Consider the following 18,215-nt stretch of genomic DNA (forward strand, 5'->3'; position numbering starts at 1 on the left):
CAAAATGTTCTTAACCAAGTCAAGTTCCCTCTGTGTTTATACAGTGACTGAACAGGCGAAACAGAATACTTAACCCAGCTACAGAAATGAGCCACAGATTGTTAATTATATGGCTATTTGCACTTTGACTGGAAGAGGAAGTAAGCTGGTTATAACTACTTTGGGCTTTACTCCTGCAACTGCATTGAAACCACATTTATGACAGCTGAAACTATGCAATTTATATAAATGTAGGCGCTTCCTGTTTTTGAAACAAGTCGTGGTCTGCTTGCCCTTACCTCACAGTAACGTCACTGGAACCAGAATGTATCAAATGTGCTCAGTTTTACTGACTTTATGATCTTATTTTGCTAATTATTTTTAAATATCTACATAAAATACATATTTTGGACTAGTGCTGCCAAGCATATCTATTCCTAGAGCCTAGCTGTGCTCTTTAGGCATTAGGAAACACATGTTTTTCACGTGTGAGACTGAAATGCCCAGCTACCACCGGGGCATGCTCAGACCCTGCTGACTCTCAGATGAGGAGGCAGGTGCGTCACACTCCCCAGCAGGCAGGCTGCACTCTGAACTACACATGCAGGCAGACCTAACTTTTTCCATTCAATATGCAGTATTTCAAGTAATTTGTAATAGCAGCAATAATGGAAACCTTATTATTTTGCACAGTGTAGCGTTCATTCTTCATTGTGGCTAGTATATGTTCAATTTTATAGACAGTGAGCATGGGGAATAACCACAGCCTTACTAGCATAAATTGAAGAAAATCACAATTTGACTAGAAGATAATTTTGCAAATATTATTTAAAAAGCCTAATAGGCAGGAGCATGTTTCCTGTCTTTTTCTCTCATTATGCTTATTTATGTGAACTGGAACTCACAAACCAAACTTCTGCAATGAGTACAATTACGTAAATCAGCCCTCTTGCTTTTCCAGTACAGTCATTTTCCTACAAGATTACAGAAGGAAGACTGATTCTACTGTTCAACCGGAAAGCAAACGGATGTCCAGTAACTCCTGATGATAAAATGTGGTAATTCTTACCAAAAAAACCCCACACACTCCCATTTAATTTACAGTTTATTCCTCCACATTTAGTTTGGAATATACTGTTTTAAAGTCAGGTATCCTTCGAAATCCAAGATATTTACAGTCAAGATAGCCAAAATCCTCCAGAGACAGAAGGGGCAGCATTTCTTCCACCTTTGTTTTGCTCTCCAAGACCACAACCTCATATTTCCGACCATTAGATCCCACCCTTTAGGCTTTAAGAACTCACCAGCTTCACAGTGCTTACAGAGTGAACAATTACAGAATGCTTAGTCTCACGCGGAAAGAAGACCAAATAAAAATTCCGCTTAAAAGTCCTTGTGTAAAAACCTTCAACTCAAAGAAACACTAAAGCTAAAATTTCAAAATTTCACCTGATTGATTGATTTCGCTCTACTTTAGAAGCAAACACAATATGCAGTCAAGAGACGTTTCTTAAAAACACTTCCCATGGTTGCCTTCTCAACCAAGGCATGGTTTAGAAAGCAATTTACAACTACAAGAGGCAGGTCCTGCCATCCCTCCCTTCCAGGCCATCTTCAGCAGCAACATTTGTCCAACTCTGCAGTTAGAAAGTTCGAAGAGGTGAAGAGCCAGCCAAGTGACTCAACTAAAAATGCATCAAGCTGTCCTCTGGTTTGGCTCTCTGAGCCAGCTCAGCCCAGAGCTGTGGCTGCAGCGGCACTGGCACAAGGGAGAGGGGGTAACACTTCAGCACAGAGGGTGCAAGCCACACTTCTGGAAGCTGTCAGACCAATGCTAGCTGCCATCATGTCACATTTGTGTCATCTCCACAAAAAATGGCCGCATGTTCAGCGCCTAACCTCCAAACAAGAGAGGACACATAATAATCCAATTCACCATGCCCATCTAGAGCTGCCCAGATTGAAAAGACTCACTGAGCTACAAAGTTTCCACTCATCTTCTTATTTTTTTCTGACTGAAGCCTACTGTTTCTACACAGAAATGCTCAAGTCCAGATCTCTGCAAACTTATTTCCCAAAGTAATGTGAGCATTTCTAATAAGGAGAAGAAAAAAGGACTTAATGAAGGCAACCCAGATTAGCTAAATGACACATCACAGTGGAACAATTCTGCTGTTAAAGACCTTGCAGATGTTATGATGGAGGCAAAGAAAGCCTTTCTTTAGCTACAGCACAGCTGCTGCATACAACTTCAAAAAGACTTGGCACAGGATTTCAGCCACAAAACTTTCCCCTCACTTCATTTCATGAACGTCATCTGCAGCCTCAGTGAGCTGCACCAGGGACAAAACCGACACGTGAGGAGTTTGCAACATTTTATGGGCAGTGGGGCAGCTTTTTGCACACATAGTACTCATGTGCACATTCAGAAAACTTGTCTATACATCTCCATTCCTCCTCAGTCAGCAATCCCTCAAAAGCAATGATATCCCACACTGCTGTCCTTCTATTTATACCTCCATTATCTTTTAAGTTAAAGACTACATAACGAAGAAATATTATAGCTTAAAAACCAGCTGTAATAAACTGATCATTTCCTTCACTTTTTAAGTAACATTAGAAAGTATTATCAACTTTCATCCACATCCCTCATACAGTAAGCTACTCTAAATAGACACCCTGACCACAAAGCTGAAAATATCATAGCTTACAATTACCCTGAATGCACATGGTTAATGCCAATCTTGTATCTTCCATGTTATACACACAGCACAAAGAAAGTACATATTCACTGTCTAAAGTCAAAGTCCAGCTTTCCCCTTCAAGTATGTCAAAGTACTACAGCCAGTTACAGGTAGAACATAGGAAGGACTTGCAATGATTTTATAATATTTAACAGTAAAGCACACAGAACTTAACTATGATCTTACATTTGTGAATTCCTTTCAGTGATGATAGTGTTAAGATATATACCTGAGAACTCGAAGATGCATGTATGTATATGAGATAAAATTAAAACATTTATGACACATGGGAACAAAATATCGGAAAAACTATTCTTAATGTCTCCCTTTTTTCTTTTCTTATTATTCATGTCAGCTCGTTGACTCTAAGATATTCTTAGGCAACTAGAATGTGAAGCCATAAACTGCTTTGTCACCTACAAACATCTGCAAATCTACAAAGAATCAGTCCAAATGAGAAAACAGCGATAGGAGCAACTAAAACTATATTAATATTTATACTTTATAAGTAAAACAGACTAGGTAAAAATGCAGAAACAAAGAAAGAGAAACAGAAATTAGAAATAGAAATGTACTGGAAGAGAATTTTTTAAAAAAAAACCTGCTCAACTGCTCCACTACCAAGAGCTTGAAACAAAGCTGGAAGCCCACAACTTTGAAGACTATTAGTAATATTGATTAAAAACAGTGAAGAAAACTAATTAAACCAAAGGTAAAGCTTGAAATACTAGAAGCATTAATCACAGTATTACTATATTCATAAAAACAAAACATTTTGACATGAACTACTTTAATAATAGTAAGAAAAGTAAAGAATATGGGCTGTAACCCCCTGACTCTACTGATCTTATAAAACACCATCTACTTTTCTGAATTAGCAACAGACTCATGAAATTGAACCAATTTGTTCAACAGATGTTTCAGTTGACTCAAGAGAAATTTTACTTTTCTGCTGCAGAAACAGAGTGAGCTGAGTAAAATTCCACTCTTATTAGCAGCATTTGAAGTATATTAGCTCATAATTAGCTGCCATTTCCATTCCTTCGTTCTTTGACATAACAGAAAACATTTTCCACACCGGATTAGACGTGACACTGAAATAAAGTAGGCACATTGATAAAAACAAGTCACCCTCCTTCTCTCCCCCCCCACCCCCCGTTTTATGGGAGACGCAGGAATGGCAGAGTTTCTGTTTTCCTTGGCGTTCCTGTCCCACATGAGCTGATAATCTCCGCGGTGTGGCTGTGCCAGCGCGCTGCCCTGCAGGCCCACAACACCCCTGCTGTTCCAGCCCCGTGCTTTCCTGCAGCGGGCTCTGCCAGTGGTGAGATCCTTTCGTAATGCACGCTATTGCATCAGTCTAATTGCAACATAACTCTCAATGCTCTAGATAAAGCAAATAATTTCATTTTTAACTTCTGCTCATAAAATACAGATTGTTTCCCTGCCACCCCCACTGCCTTTTTCTGTTTATTTTCAAAGATTTAAAGAAAGACTTGCATACTGCACAGCAGTAGTCAAACAAAAATACCTCATGTTTTCTTAGAAAGCAGCACTTAGAAATATTGCTCAACACCTAAAGCATTAGTGCAGCCTTTCACAGAGCTGTATGTAGTAGATCCCCTGTGAGCAGGCTGGAAGGGGAACGTACATTCTTACTCTGTGTATTTAATATAATATTCAGCCATTATAAAACCTTCACAGTTTTTTACTCTCTCTCTTCCCTGCAATAGAGAGAAATAGCTTATCTGGCAAACACACTATGTTTCTAGGCATTGAAAACATGCTCTTGGTTAATTCATAAAACCTGATTTAATGGTTTTTTTTTTTTTTTTTTCATTCAGTTTAGCTAAGTTGAAACAATATTTAGCTTAACCATGCCTTGGCCAAAAAATTCTCTATTATCTACTGATTACAACAGCATTGTATCTAACTACGAACATCACACTGGGAAAATACAAACCCCAAAATTGAGGAAATGCAGATGAAATTCAGACTCCAAGTCATTTTGATAGTGGGCATTACAAACACTACTTAGTATCAGATACAATAACCAGGCACAAGAATCATGTGCCTGCAATGAATGATGAATTTACATGTCATTTTAATTTTATGTACATATATAATCTGAGTTGACAGCATAAAAAAATGCTGTGCTTCTTGCACCCCAAATCATCTTGCATGATACAAATGTCTACACTAAAACTAATCTGGATGCAAGCACTCATAGGAGGAGATATCAGAAGCTAAATCTCAGAAAACCTAAACTTTGCCTTTGTTTGCTTTTGTGGCATGGTAAACGTCGCAGTTATGTCATACCATTTCCACAGCACCTCTGCACCGTTCAAAAACTTACAAAATTACCACTAATCAAAACAATAATCTGTTTAAGTCTTGGCATTTGGAGTATGGTCCTATACCTGATTTACTGCACACTACTCAAACTTTTTTTTGGAAGACAGAACAAGTGATTTCTTTGTGAATTCAATGGTGCAGCTGAGTGCTTCATCAGCATAATGGTTAGTCCTACCCCTACTCTGTTACTCTAGCCTAGAATAACTGTGTTATTCCTAGCTTCCTAACTAAAGCAGTGACAGCTTGAAGGTCAAAACTGATTCTCCAGTTCTGAAGACAACTTTGTCTCCAGGTTGGCATAACTCAGACCTAATTTTTTCACAGGACTTGGCATTATGTTGTGCTTTATATAGCACCTCCAAACCTCAACCCCCACGGCCTCACCCCCAGCCACCAGTGGTCAGTACTTTTCCAAGCAAGATCCGAAGATCTCAAGTCATCCACAAGAAAGCAAGACACAGTGAGCAAAGGCATAAGAAAAGCCAGGATTGAGCTACTTACCTAGCATCACCTAAGAAGTCTGCAGCACAGCCAGGAAGGGAGTCCCACTCGCCAGGGCAGCATGCAGCTGCACAGAGCACCAGAATGGCTCCTGCTTTCTAAAATCCCCTGCCTCGTCCACCACGCACGTCCCGACTTCTGCTGGAAGGGAGGCAGGGGTACTCCAGAGAACAGCCTTCTCCAATGCATCAACCAGATTCATTCCCAGAACAAGTCCATCCTGTGCACGGAACAGAGCAGGAGTCCTGCAGGAAAAAAAAAAAACAACCAAAAAAACCAGCACATTAGCACGTGACTTAATACCATTAAATTCAGGGGCTTCCTCACAAGGGGCCAAACAAAAGAGATTTGAACAGATAAGCTCAGTTTTGACAATCCTTGACTTGGACACTGCCACACTGGAAAAATGTTTGCATTCACCTCTTCTAGAAGTAAGAAATGAAGACATCAGACACTGTCACACAGGCACCTACAAAAAACCAGCAGCTGGTTTGAAATCTTTAAATGTACCATGTAGCTTTTGTGGGACAGTAATATCAAATTGGTTGCAAATGTGAAATGATTCTCTGCATGGAAATTAGCCATAGGTGATGACTGAAAACATCCTCAAAGAGCTTCTACTGAAATCAAAGAGTGTTTACTTAACATTCAGGATCTCTGGACCTTCCAGAACAAACTTCTCTGCCTGTTTTCCTCAAGCCATATCCTCTGGCCAATGCTGATTCAAGCCCTGGTCCTTCTCCATTCCTACCTTCAGCACCCCTGCCAAGTCTCTCCTTACCCTGCTCCCCAAGAATTTTCATCTCTCCCAGCTCAGTCACTTCCAGGCTTGGCTAGGAGTGCCACACTCTCCCCTTGACTACTCCCCCTTCTTCCTTTATTGCCCCAGTATTATCTCTCACTCTCCCACCACATCTGCCTCCCCTGCTCTCAGTCTATGGCATTTTAGAGCCAGAACCACACTAGTGTCCCACTCAAGTCAATGTCCCATGGCTTTGCTTCTAGTTCTCGGGCACTAGGGTACAAACCTAGCTTCCCTCTACTCTTCCAGGCCACATACCTCTCATATGCCCAAGACACCACGTGAGATATGTCATTTCTTAAAAAAGTTAAAGTTTGTTTCGATATGAGAATTTTGCAGTGCTGACAAAGGCAAAGCTGTGACTCGTAATTGGCTCTTTTTCCCCAGACCCCTTCACCAGCACTTCCCACACTCCAACTCCTAGTTTCTGTTTCAAAGGGAGGGACATGGAGCATTTCCAAAAAAAGACTAGTTTTTTTTTTTTGTTTCGTTTGTGGTTTTTTGGGGGTTTTTTTGTTTGTTTGTGACTTTTTTTTTTTAATCTACAATGAGAAACAACTTTTTCCACACATGCTCACAGAGAGCTAAATTATTTTAGCAGCAAAAAAAAAAAAAATTAAACTGGCAGCAACTGCCTAGCCCCAAAGGCTAACATTTTGTAAAGTTATAAAAAACTCCAAGGAACATCCTATACTGGGAAGAACCAGGCAGTCTTCCTTACTGCAACTTCTGGCACTCTCATTTCAGCCCTTAACAGCTTAACTCATTCAGCTCACTCCATCAAGAACTGTGCAAATCCTACCACCTGAGTGGTCAAGCTGAGGAGCAGGAGCTGTGGGTGGACAGGGCTGGAGTGAGCACCATGCCATGCAAGCTGCCTTTGCCTTCACCACCAGTTTTGTTGCATGCCTACAGCAATACAGCAAACAGCATCATCGGACAGCACGTAGCGCAGCCAGCATTTCTTCAGATGTTTTCATCCTGGAGGTACCAATGACTGCCTGAAAAGCTACAGCTGCTCAAAAATACTTCTAGGCCAGGAAGACCTGAAGTAAAATGAGTTAGCTTCATTCCTGATTAAGGTCACACACAGCTAATAGAGAGAATTTAAGCAAAACCACTTTACTTTCCATTTGCAGTAAATCAGGAGCAGCCCTGTGTAAGTTACAAAAGGGAAGAATAATTTCACACAGTACTATTGCTTGTGATCACCTGCCCCTCCCTGGAGTGGAAATAGCCTTCTTAAATGAAATACTGGGAAGCTTCTTCTTTCCTTTTCTCTCTCTAGCTATTTAGTTACTTATCTCAGCATGAAAAACAAATGCAGCATGCTGTCAATATACAAAGGAAAGAATATATATAAAAGAAAAAGGAAAACCTCTCAAAACAGATAACATTCTTTTAGAGCAAAGTCCAATTTACAGATTTTTATACTGAGCTTGTAAGAGCAAACAGGGCAACAATTTCCCGGTGGCTCTTGTAAATATTCTGTACAAATAAGGTCCAGAAGAGGAGACCAGGAAAAGAAAAACAGTCACATGCTCACAAGACAGATGCTAATTATGACATGGATTAAATGCAATATAACATTTATTTTTCAATAAGAAATAATTATTTTTAAGGAATTACTAGCCATTTCTGCAAGATCATATTTAGTCTAGAGACATTTGATGCACCTAAGTCTTAACAACTATGGCAAAAGTAGTATGGGACCCACATGCACACTCCTAGAACAATTATGTGAATTCTTATGAAAATCTACTGTGAAGCTTCAATCTCAATGTGTAAAACAAAATGAGCATTAAAAGCTCATTACCATTTTCCAAAATTACTAAGAAATAATTTTATCATGTTTTGAATTCAATTTAGCAATGAAACTGGCTATCAAGCATCCATATTAGCTATATGTACTTTTTAAAAGCCAGAATAATTATTTGATCAGTAGTTACAGTTCAGATGAAAAATATAACTAGGTTGAATGAAACTTCAGTACTTCAATGTACAATCATGGAAACTACACAAAACTTCTTGCTTAAAAAACAAGAGCAGAATTTCATGCACTATTTCATTTGGCAGAGTATAAACATTTGCTGTCAGCAAAGGACTTTTTTCAGTGAAGAAAAAGGAAAGTATCTGAATTCATACAGCATTGCCCAAGTGATTAGAAGTATCAGCCACTGCTAGTTGTCTCTCAACTGTAAGCAACTGCAATGGAATTTGTTCCTACAGACCACTATAATGTGATCCTAAAAACTCTTCTGAAATCCAGCAGACCTCCAAAAAAGCTATGTGTTTGTTTAACATAAACTAACCCAATTATTTTGTCATCAAAATCAGTATTTATGGACTAAAACACTACTTCAAGTAGGAAAGCTTTAATGTAAAACAAATCATAAAACACTGATAATGGATATGCTTGAAAAGGCTCTAGGATTGCATGTATTTATATAAGATTTGTGAATGTATAAACACTTGGTTATATATGTCAAGAAAAAGGTGAGGCTCAGTGCAGTGAAATAAACATCTAAAGACTAAGCTTCTTTAGAACAGTGGAGTCCTACAAGAACTTAAGACAGCTGGCTGAAGTGTATCAAGTATTTTCCCTAACAGCAAAGACTCATCCAAGTCCATAAATTCACTGTTTCTATTTTTTCTATTTTTTTTTAAGTAGTTTTCAGCATTTTTGAAATGCAAATTATTCCATGAAAACTTTCAACAGCTTTTTATTGCTAATACAATTATCACAAAGCCACACTACAATGCAAACAGTGTACTTGCTATGATCAACAACACTGGCTTCATTTGGTGAGGGATTCTTCTCTATATTAATAAAATGAATTCTGTTATAAATTCTGTTAGGGAAGCTGTTCTTTAAATCATCATAAGGAAAATAATTTCCTACAATACTAGAACTTTCAATAATCAAAAATCCCAAAATCATAATTCTTTCTTCATCTCAAGAAGTCTCCCAAAGAATTCTATAATCCTACATAACTATAAAATCCTAGCACCAACACAAAAACTACTTCATGCATTGATCAACATGTATAGTGTAGTTTATTCTTTCATTTCAATCTGTTCAAATAACATGACACAATGAGTTCAGTATAAAACATTATGGTTCTTATGCAAATTAACAGACTCCTAACATTAAGGTTACTGCTCCACAATACATTGCACACAGCTGCTCACAGCTTGCCTTCACACTGAAAAGTAGATTAAAATGGAATAATGAACTTCTACCTGTATTCCATTGAATTTACTGACTTGGGGCATATTATTAAAAAAAAAAAAAAGTGAGTACCAATACTGACAACAACAGCATGTACAGCTTCCAACTGCTGTGGCACCGCATCCCTTAGTTTTGTCTCTCACTGCTATATGAAACAAAGCCCTTGCCTTGGTGCCCTGGTTGCAGGAAAAAGGGATGGAGTTTCCAGCACTGTTTAATTCCATATCACCCCGCCATGGTGGGAACATGGTTCCAGCAGGAGGAAGCTGAGGCTGGAAGCAGAACCCAGGGAGGGCGTGCGCAGCTCTCAGGGCCAGCCCTGCAGGCCTTGTCCCTCTCTGCCGCTGGCAGTCCCTTCCCCGTTCCTCTGAACCGCAGCATTTCTGCTTTGGTGCTGAAAGACAGCACCAGTGAGCCCCAGAAAAAAGAAAATGGAGCCCACTGGAGCCACATGGGCCCAAGCCTCACCCATGGCAGCCACAGCAGCCTCTGGAGCTGTGACCAGAGCCCGAGATGCAGCTGGAACCACCGAGCGTCCCAGTCCCGCTCCCGCAGTCAGGCCAAGAGGAAGGGTCCTCTAAGCTGTTTCAAGGCCCTGTCACATCCCACCAGGTTCAGTCTGGTTTCCCACTGTTTTCCAGCTGGGAGGGAAGTAAGGCCGGGAGCATCCCTGCCACACTGCCTTTGCTTTCCCATCCACCACACGGCTCAGCATGGGGCCAGCTGCCATTCTGCCTTTGGCTGGGAATCCACACTGGGTTCTTCTTCGGGAAGTGTTTTGGTTTGTCCAGTGGTAAATACTCTTTTGTGAGTAAAACACTCACTTTATTACTTTCTTTTATTAGCAGTGCTGTGGTTATTGCAATTTTCCAGCAAACTGTGATTCCATTTTATAATCTCTCCTAGTGTTTCCTCCACTACCAGAAGGGAGCGGGGGAATGGGGCAGCTTGAGTGGCTTTAATTTTCCCACTGGGTTTTAAACTAGCACACTCAGAAAGCAAGTCAAGCACAATGTGCACCCACAACACCAGCCCTCTACTGTTAACTAGCCACCACTGTGAGTTCAAGGTAATTCAGTTTCAGTCAAATATTCTTCAGGTTGAATGACTTTTCCATTCTTTAGCAAGTATTGAGGGAAACACTAGATGCAAAGAGTCAACATGTCATAGCTTTGTGGACATCCGCTCATGTCCCCCACAGAATTTTTCTTGAGATCCACAGCAATTTCCAGCACTTCAAGCACTGATCTGGCTGACTAAAGCTTGGTTACGTTATGAGCACTTCTTTGAAACCAACATTTAAGCTCACCTCACTTCATGTACTCTAAAAGAGAATTTGTTTTCCTTAGTCTATGAACAACAGTGCCAAAGTAGCTACAGAGTAAATAGTAAACAGGTATATAGCAGTACGTAACCCATATGCTGTCTACTAAAATAAATCTACTTATAGTCTGTTGTTTTCAAGACAATGCACCTGAGTCTCAGATTTTTGAATATCAGAAGTCATATCACTTAGGTGTGATTTAACTTATTTTTAAACTAAACCAAAATTATAAAAGCAAAACTAAGTACCAGCACAGATGCAAGGATATCTTGCATAGAAAGTCAACAAAAAGTCCTTAGAATAAATGCATATACCCCTGTAGTATTCTCTGGCCACTGAGGTGGCTCTTAGGATATATATCAAAGTGAAGATGACTCCTGGCACACATTTGGCTTTGGTACTGAACCAAAGCAAACCTTTTGAAGTTACCTCCCTCTTATTACTGTGGCTTGCAACAGAAATACACTGTGACCCTATATTTTTGTGAGCAAACCTCCATTTCTGCTACAGGGCTTTATGACTATTATCAAACTATGCTTTAGTTTCCACCAAGGTGATTTTCAAAAATTCAAAACTACATTATATAATTCACAGATTTTCCAGAGACACAAGAAAGTTCTCCACAGAACTGAGAAATATTATTGCTCCTAAAGACATAAAAATGCATGTTATGCATAGGTTCCTTACCAAAATAATGAATACTAAACTCTATTAACCTCTATTATACTGTTTGTGCCTAATTTGCAAATTTCTTTGCATAAAATGTCCTTTTTTACAATACCTTGCTATGCCAACAGTGTGCTTAGCTACAGAAATTTTAGATTATGAGCCTCAAATCCATGATGAGAAGGAGCAGAGAATATTTTCTAACAGATACTGTGCATGAAATGTGAGTTTGGTGCCTCAGTGCTTGACAGCTCTGATTTAATACACTGATTTCTCCTCTACTGTCTGGGCTACATTTGTAAAACTTAATAATCTCTTTTTTGGTATATCTTTGGAACCCACAAATGGTTCCTCTCATGGAAACCACCCCAAACACCATCACATTATTCTGGAAAGAAATGTTCAAAGTGTGCTGTCACACCAGAGTACTGAGCCAACCCAAGAGTTCACTATTAAGAAGTTTCCTGCATTCATCCTATGCTACTCAATTTATCCTGCCATGCCAAACAGCCTCAGTCACTTTTTGATGCTTCTCCCTTTTGCATACACAGATTAACTCTTGCTAGCCCAAAGAGTAGGATCAGGCATTTTCACTGCCAGTTAAGTATATTTGATTAAGGAAGACCAGCCCTCTGAAATCTGATGATTATTGCCATCTCCTGTCTCTTTCCAACTGAGGTTAAAGAATCTCTGAATACTCCAAACAGCAGTTTCCAAGCTATAATGCATAGTTGATAGCTTTAATTAATCTGGCAAAACTATACCATGCACCAGCATTATAAATGCCTAATTTCACAAAGTGATAGCAGTAACCAGTAAGAAAATTTAGTAAGGGGAAAACATACTCAAAAACTTATGGAAGCATTTAACAAAAAAGCTTGCCTGTCCCAGGTCCTTGTACAAGAACTAAGGAAAGCCCCCAGTACATCAATCTGCCCCACTCACGGTTTCAGTGGCACTTCTCTCACCTTCAGCCAGTGTGGTGGATACACTGCAAACTGCACAGTGCAGCAGTTACAGAAATTTTTGTAAGTTCTTCAGCAAAGAGGGAAGAAAAATCAACACTAACTTCAGTATTTGGTTCAAATTGTGCTGACTGATTTTTTTTTTTAATTCCTTGCCAAGCATGGGGTTTTTTCCCCCTTTAAGTCAAGACACCATTAACTCACTATGAAACCCATGGAGACAGCTTCTCTATCACAATCTCCCCAAATGCAAAATTGTTTAATACCTCCAGTGACAGTTACAACACAGAAAGAGAGAATTATTATATATTAATCCTACACATTCCTGAGTCACAAAAGAACATACAGCATTTAAATACACATTTCAAATGAGAGAAATCTACTCAATTTACTAAGAATAATACATTTACATAGATTACATTATATATAAAATATAAAGTTGAGCATTATATAAAAATATAAAACAAAATTGAACATTATCTGTAAAAATATAAAACAAACACAACATATATATTTAATTTCTAATTTCTAAAAAAAACTGTCCCAAAAGTGCTACTCAGTTCTTCTAAATATCAAACCAGTTCCAGTGTTATGACTAAATTTGGTGACTCATCTTCTTTGGTTCCAGGATTTTTCTGCAGATATCCCCAGAAATAAAGAAACTGCTTTTGTTTCTGTTGAACACAATTGGTGTTAAGTTGCATCTCTCAAAAGAGAGAGAATATTTTAATTGTTTCAAGTGTTCATTAAGTGCAAGTGGGATCGAGTGGAAAAGCTGCTATACCTACAGCTCAGCGCAACTGCAGTCCCCAGCTTTCATCAAGTAATGTTCTCATGCAAGGTAGAGTGCAAAGAAATTCTGACTACACATAAATTAAAGGAGGTAAAGAGAGCTTCACACTTTGCTGCAACGATCGGTCACGCTCACTGCACCTATTCAGAGCACCCTGAACACCCCCATGCCACGTTTCTGTCCTCCTCTATTTCACAGACTATTGACCCACCTTATCCACTCCTTGAGTCACATGAGCACTACTCCTCCCTTCAGCCCCTTTTTGGGAAGCTAAGGGTCATTAATATGACTGCTACCTGACTGGTTTCTAACCAGGCAGGCCAGTTTTACTGCTACCTTAATGACTGCAAACGAGACAACTGCATTTTCCAGTTTTCTGAGTAGCCACTCCAGCCGGGGACATGTGGAAACACTGGTGCACACGCCTGTCCACGGCCGTGCAGACTCCCAGCTCTTGCATCACATTGGTGGCTGATACCACTGCACATGCACAGGGCAGCTGAGCATGCAAACCAACCACCTTCAGATGCAAATTTTTTTTTTTCTTTAAGAAGTGGCCAGCTGGCATGCCTAACTCTATTTCTCCTCTTGCATGAAAGCAGGACAGATTCCCATTTCTATCAACAGACTTCAAAAGGTTTTGTAAACCATCCTTCGGTAACACCAGGGTTTCCTGCCTCACATCTCTTGTACTTCCTCCTTCCTCCACCCCACTTCCCATACCACTCAAATCCTCATTCCCATCTATCATCCTCCTGGGCACGAGACAGGTCTATGAGAGTGCCAACTCTGTGAGCTGCCCTAGGAGGATGGGCAGAGGCAGTTGGGGATATTACACTGGAAGGTGTTAACGGCCACCATCAAATGGTTCTTTCATCTCCAGGCAATTACAGAGCTGGGCCTGCTAACCAGATGCAAGGGGCTCCCTCTTCCCCTCATGTCTTCCTTCTGCATCCCAGACAAACACAAGTGCCATCAACTTGAGTCCAAGGCCCTATAAACCAATTAGAGGTTTATTTTGAACTTAAAAAGAAGAAAAGGACTGTTTTGCCTTTATAGATGTCAGAAGGAGTTTGCAAACCAACAGTGCAACTCTGAAAGAGACTCTTGTAACAACTCCTGTCTCCTTAAGAGGTGGCTGAAAATATGCAATTTGATTGCTGAAGTTTAACAACATTTGAAATGCTCTGAAGTTCTTACCACAATCATATGTATAAAAAAGAATTTTTAAAAGCTTCAAAAACTAGATGAAAAGCATGTAAGATTGGTTAGGTGCTTTCTACTAATTAGTACTGCTTTTATTATACAGGGCAAGAAAATGACAATTTTTTTCCTCAACTGGCAGTGAACAGCCAATTCAATAAGCTGCGTTTTTGTTTTCTGTGACAAGGCAGTGGAAAAATCTCTTTCATTTATTAGGTCTGCAGAGACCAAAACTGGCTGGGTGTCAAACCTGCTTTGTAAAAGCCCAGATCCATTCAGCCATGTGTAGATTCCATAATTCTTTATGACCTGTTCTCAGTATCAGCTTCACAAAAGATGAAACTTTCGTGTCTTTCAGCGAGTGTTAGTGCAACCCTTTATAAAACGAAGCAAAAACCTGAACTGACAGTTCAACACAGAAAGGAAAAAAACCACCCTAATGGCAATGCCAAATTAAATTAGTTTTAGATTTTTTTTCCAGATGAGCTTTGCATAAAGATATAAAATGAGGTCCCCTGGAATGGTGGATAAGCATGCTGTATAAATATGTAAATTTTAATAGCTCATTGCTCCATGCCCCACTGCATGCACCTATGCTTAAGTGACAGTTTCATCACCTCACTAGTGATTGTAGAGTATCCAGAATTTGTCATGGGGACAGACAGGGCAAGGCCTTAAGCTGAAAGGTCTGATGGCAAACTGAGATAGTAAAATAAACTTTTTTTTTAGGAGGATGGGGCTTTCAAGATAGAAGAAAACTAGGAGGGTGGAATAACTGACTCGCTTTTAGCTACAAGAATAGCTAGATGGCTTTGATAAACTGAATGTGCTGCCCTGTTAAAAACTACTTCTCATATCAAATCAGGTGCATGCTATATTATATCCAGGGAAAAATATTAAATTTCAATTTTCAGTAAACACACCCAGTATCACATTCTTACATTTTTTACAACAGAAGGCTTATGAATAACAGCACTCATAACACTTTATAATCTGTGACTGTGCAACTGAAATAACTAATTAATAATTTTATTCAAGTGAAATATTCTTGGCTATGCTAAGATTCCACTGTATCTGTCTATACTGACAGCATTTGCTTGAATTCTCCCACTGTTTTGGCAATGCATTTTTTTACCTATTGCATTCTTTAAGGTAAAAAGAACTGCAAGCTAACTCACAAATGTTTCCCACATTATTAAGTATTGTAAATAATCATTTTACCATTAAACCAAGGAATTCTTGTGAAACATGCAATATGCTTCACATATGCTAGAAGTCTAGTATCCTCATTCCATACCCAGTTTGTAATCTTGCATCTGACACATATGTAAACACTAGCAGTCTTAACACCACCTTTCCATGCAAGCTACATGTATTTATCAAGACAGATAAAGATGCACACATGCACATGATTTTCTTCAAAGTTTACTAAAATCTGCAAGGTCTTTAGGTCACTGGAAAATACGTGTGATTCTTATCACCACCACATAAACAGCCTTCTCTAATAGTCCTCTCTTCAGTATGCAGTCTGCAGATCACAGGAGCACAGAGACTCTGAGCCTCAGTTTCATTTTCACAAGAGCACCGGGAATGTTACACAGCACCATTTCTCATACAGGGAAGGGAATCTGTGCTCCTCACACACAGGTTTGCCACAATTCAAACTTCAGCCATAATCTGTTGATGGTTTCAGGGTAAGGAGTAAAAATTTTAGAAGTAAACAAATGCAGCATTCATGAATACAACACAGAAACAATTTAGAACTGTTTTAGGAATACGATGCTCAAATATGGCTCATTTAACATTTTAGAAATCTGCTGCAAAACATTAAAACTCTAACCTAATCTTTGTTCCTCGTTTGAAGCAGAACAGCTTTGCGTTGCCTCTAAAAATAGGGAGAGAGCAGTGGGGGATGGGAAGCGGACTGAATGAGGGTAAGTGAGAGCGAGAACTGATACACCATACTGTAATTTTAAAAAGACTAGTGACTGGTATTCTTAATACCACGGCTTTCCTAACAAAGTCAAGCACTTTCTCAATTACCAAATAAAAAAGGTCATCCTGTACTTTTTATTTTGTACATGCACACGCAAAGGAAAAAAGGAAAAGTTTTGTTTCATCTATTACCAAAACCATCATTCTGCAGTCAACACTTTTAATGAAATACAGGCCAAAGGATTAGTCAGAACAGATTCATGGAAAACAAAGGAAATCTGTATGAAAATACAGATAACTAAGCTACATAACTAAACCCAAAAGGGAATCCTGCTTAAGTACCTCCAAATATTGTCCTACAAGTCTCTGCAAGGGCTTCTACTCACCCCAGATCCACAGCAATTAGCAGCAACTTTAGGAGCCACTACCCTGAAGATGAGAAAGTATACTAATATCATCATTAAAGCCCTGAATTAAGTATTCTAAGTATCAAATGTGTCAGCAATATAGTCCATGTGTGTTAGAAGTCTTAAGAAAATTTTTTTTTTTTTTTTTCAGAAAAGGAGCAGCCAGGTATCCGGCAGGGAAGGCTACAGGTGAGATGGTACAGGGAAGGCAGTTGCTGCTGAGGTGTTGGCCAGCTGGAAAGACAAGTTATTGCAAAGCTACAGGGTCACAAACAAGATAAGAAAGTAAACTAATTGTGTCTGTCACAAGAAAACTTGTGATGAGCCAGAGGATGGTTACGAGCATGGAGCATCACCAACACAGCACTGCAAGCCTGGTCCTGGAGAGGCAGAAGCAGCACAACCCAGCACTTTCCACAGCTTAACATTAGGCCCATCTCAGCTGGGGCTTTATGTGAGTAAACATGACTCCAGGAGTTTTTTTTCAGAGAGTTATTTTTAAATACCTGACCATATGAGCTTCCTTGGAATAGGAAAAAAGAGGAGGCAAAACTAAACAGTCATTACACATATATTTAAATATAACATTAAAAAAACCACAAAATATTTAAACTTACTAGAAATGCTCACTTTCATTTTAATTTTAAAGTTGGCAGTGGACCTGGACCAAAAAAAGGTTATAGTCTAACTGAGATGAAGCAGTGTGGATTTTCTGAAACCAGTCTTTAAAATATATAAGAGGGGAAAAAACCCCAAACTTGCCCAGAATCTCTCACTTAGAAAGTGACAATTTGGGTTTGAGCTCTTACTCAGAGATGTGCTAAAAACACTCAGAGCTAGAAGAGCTGAAGTAGGAAAGGAAATAAAAGTGCACAATAGGAGATTGTGGCTGTACAGAGCTCAGTTAACAACACCCATATCAACACATTAGCTCAGGAGGTAGGTTTGACACAGAGTTTTCCCAAGAAGTATTTGCACTAATGCCAAAAAAAGTATTTATCTACTTCTGTTTTAAAATATGGACATACAACACATCTGGATCTATGTAAATCATCTCCAAAGATGCAGTGGGATGCTCATGGTCACAAGCAATAAGCATTATCAAGGGAAAAGGCTGAGACCAAGAAAGAAAACAATTACATTTAATGGCATATTTTGGAAATACTGATACTGTTTTGTTGCTGGAAATCGAAAACCAGTATTCTTCCAGCAGTACTTGTTAATATATTTAGAATCAAATTCTGTAACAATAACTAAATTTACAAAGCAAACAACTGCTTGAAAACATGCTTTCAGTACACAGAGAGAA

At 39.2% G+C, this 18,215-nt stretch overlaps 1 protein-coding gene and 1 long non-coding RNA gene across 3 annotated transcripts in view; one reads left to right on the forward strand and one right to left on the reverse strand.

The window, feature by feature from the left end:
- NCOA2 (nuclear receptor coactivator 2) overlaps window positions 1-18,215 on the reverse strand; it is a 188,130-nt gene that overhangs the window by 113,089 nt on the left and 56,826 nt on the right. For both annotated transcript variants that reach the window (XM_064388841.1, XM_064388832.1), the window contains exon 3: window positions 5,580-5,824. The gene's annotated coding sequence lies outside the window, so the exon portion shown is untranslated. The remainder of the gene's footprint in view (window positions 1-5,579; window positions 5,825-18,215) is intronic.
- Window positions 14,176-17,937, forward strand: LOC135280708 (uncharacterized). The gene is made up of 3 exons (XR_010347566.1): window positions 14,176-14,495; window positions 16,432-16,498; window positions 17,058-17,937. It is a non-coding gene; the product is annotated as an uncharacterized LOC135280708 (long non-coding RNA).

The sequence above is a fragment of the Passer domesticus genome, chromosome 1 (genome assembly GCF_036417665.1).
Source record: "Passer domesticus isolate bPasDom1 chromosome 1, bPasDom1.hap1, whole genome shotgun sequence".
In the NCBI taxonomy this organism is placed as follows: domain Eukaryota; kingdom Metazoa; phylum Chordata; class Aves; order Passeriformes; family Passeridae; genus Passer; species Passer domesticus.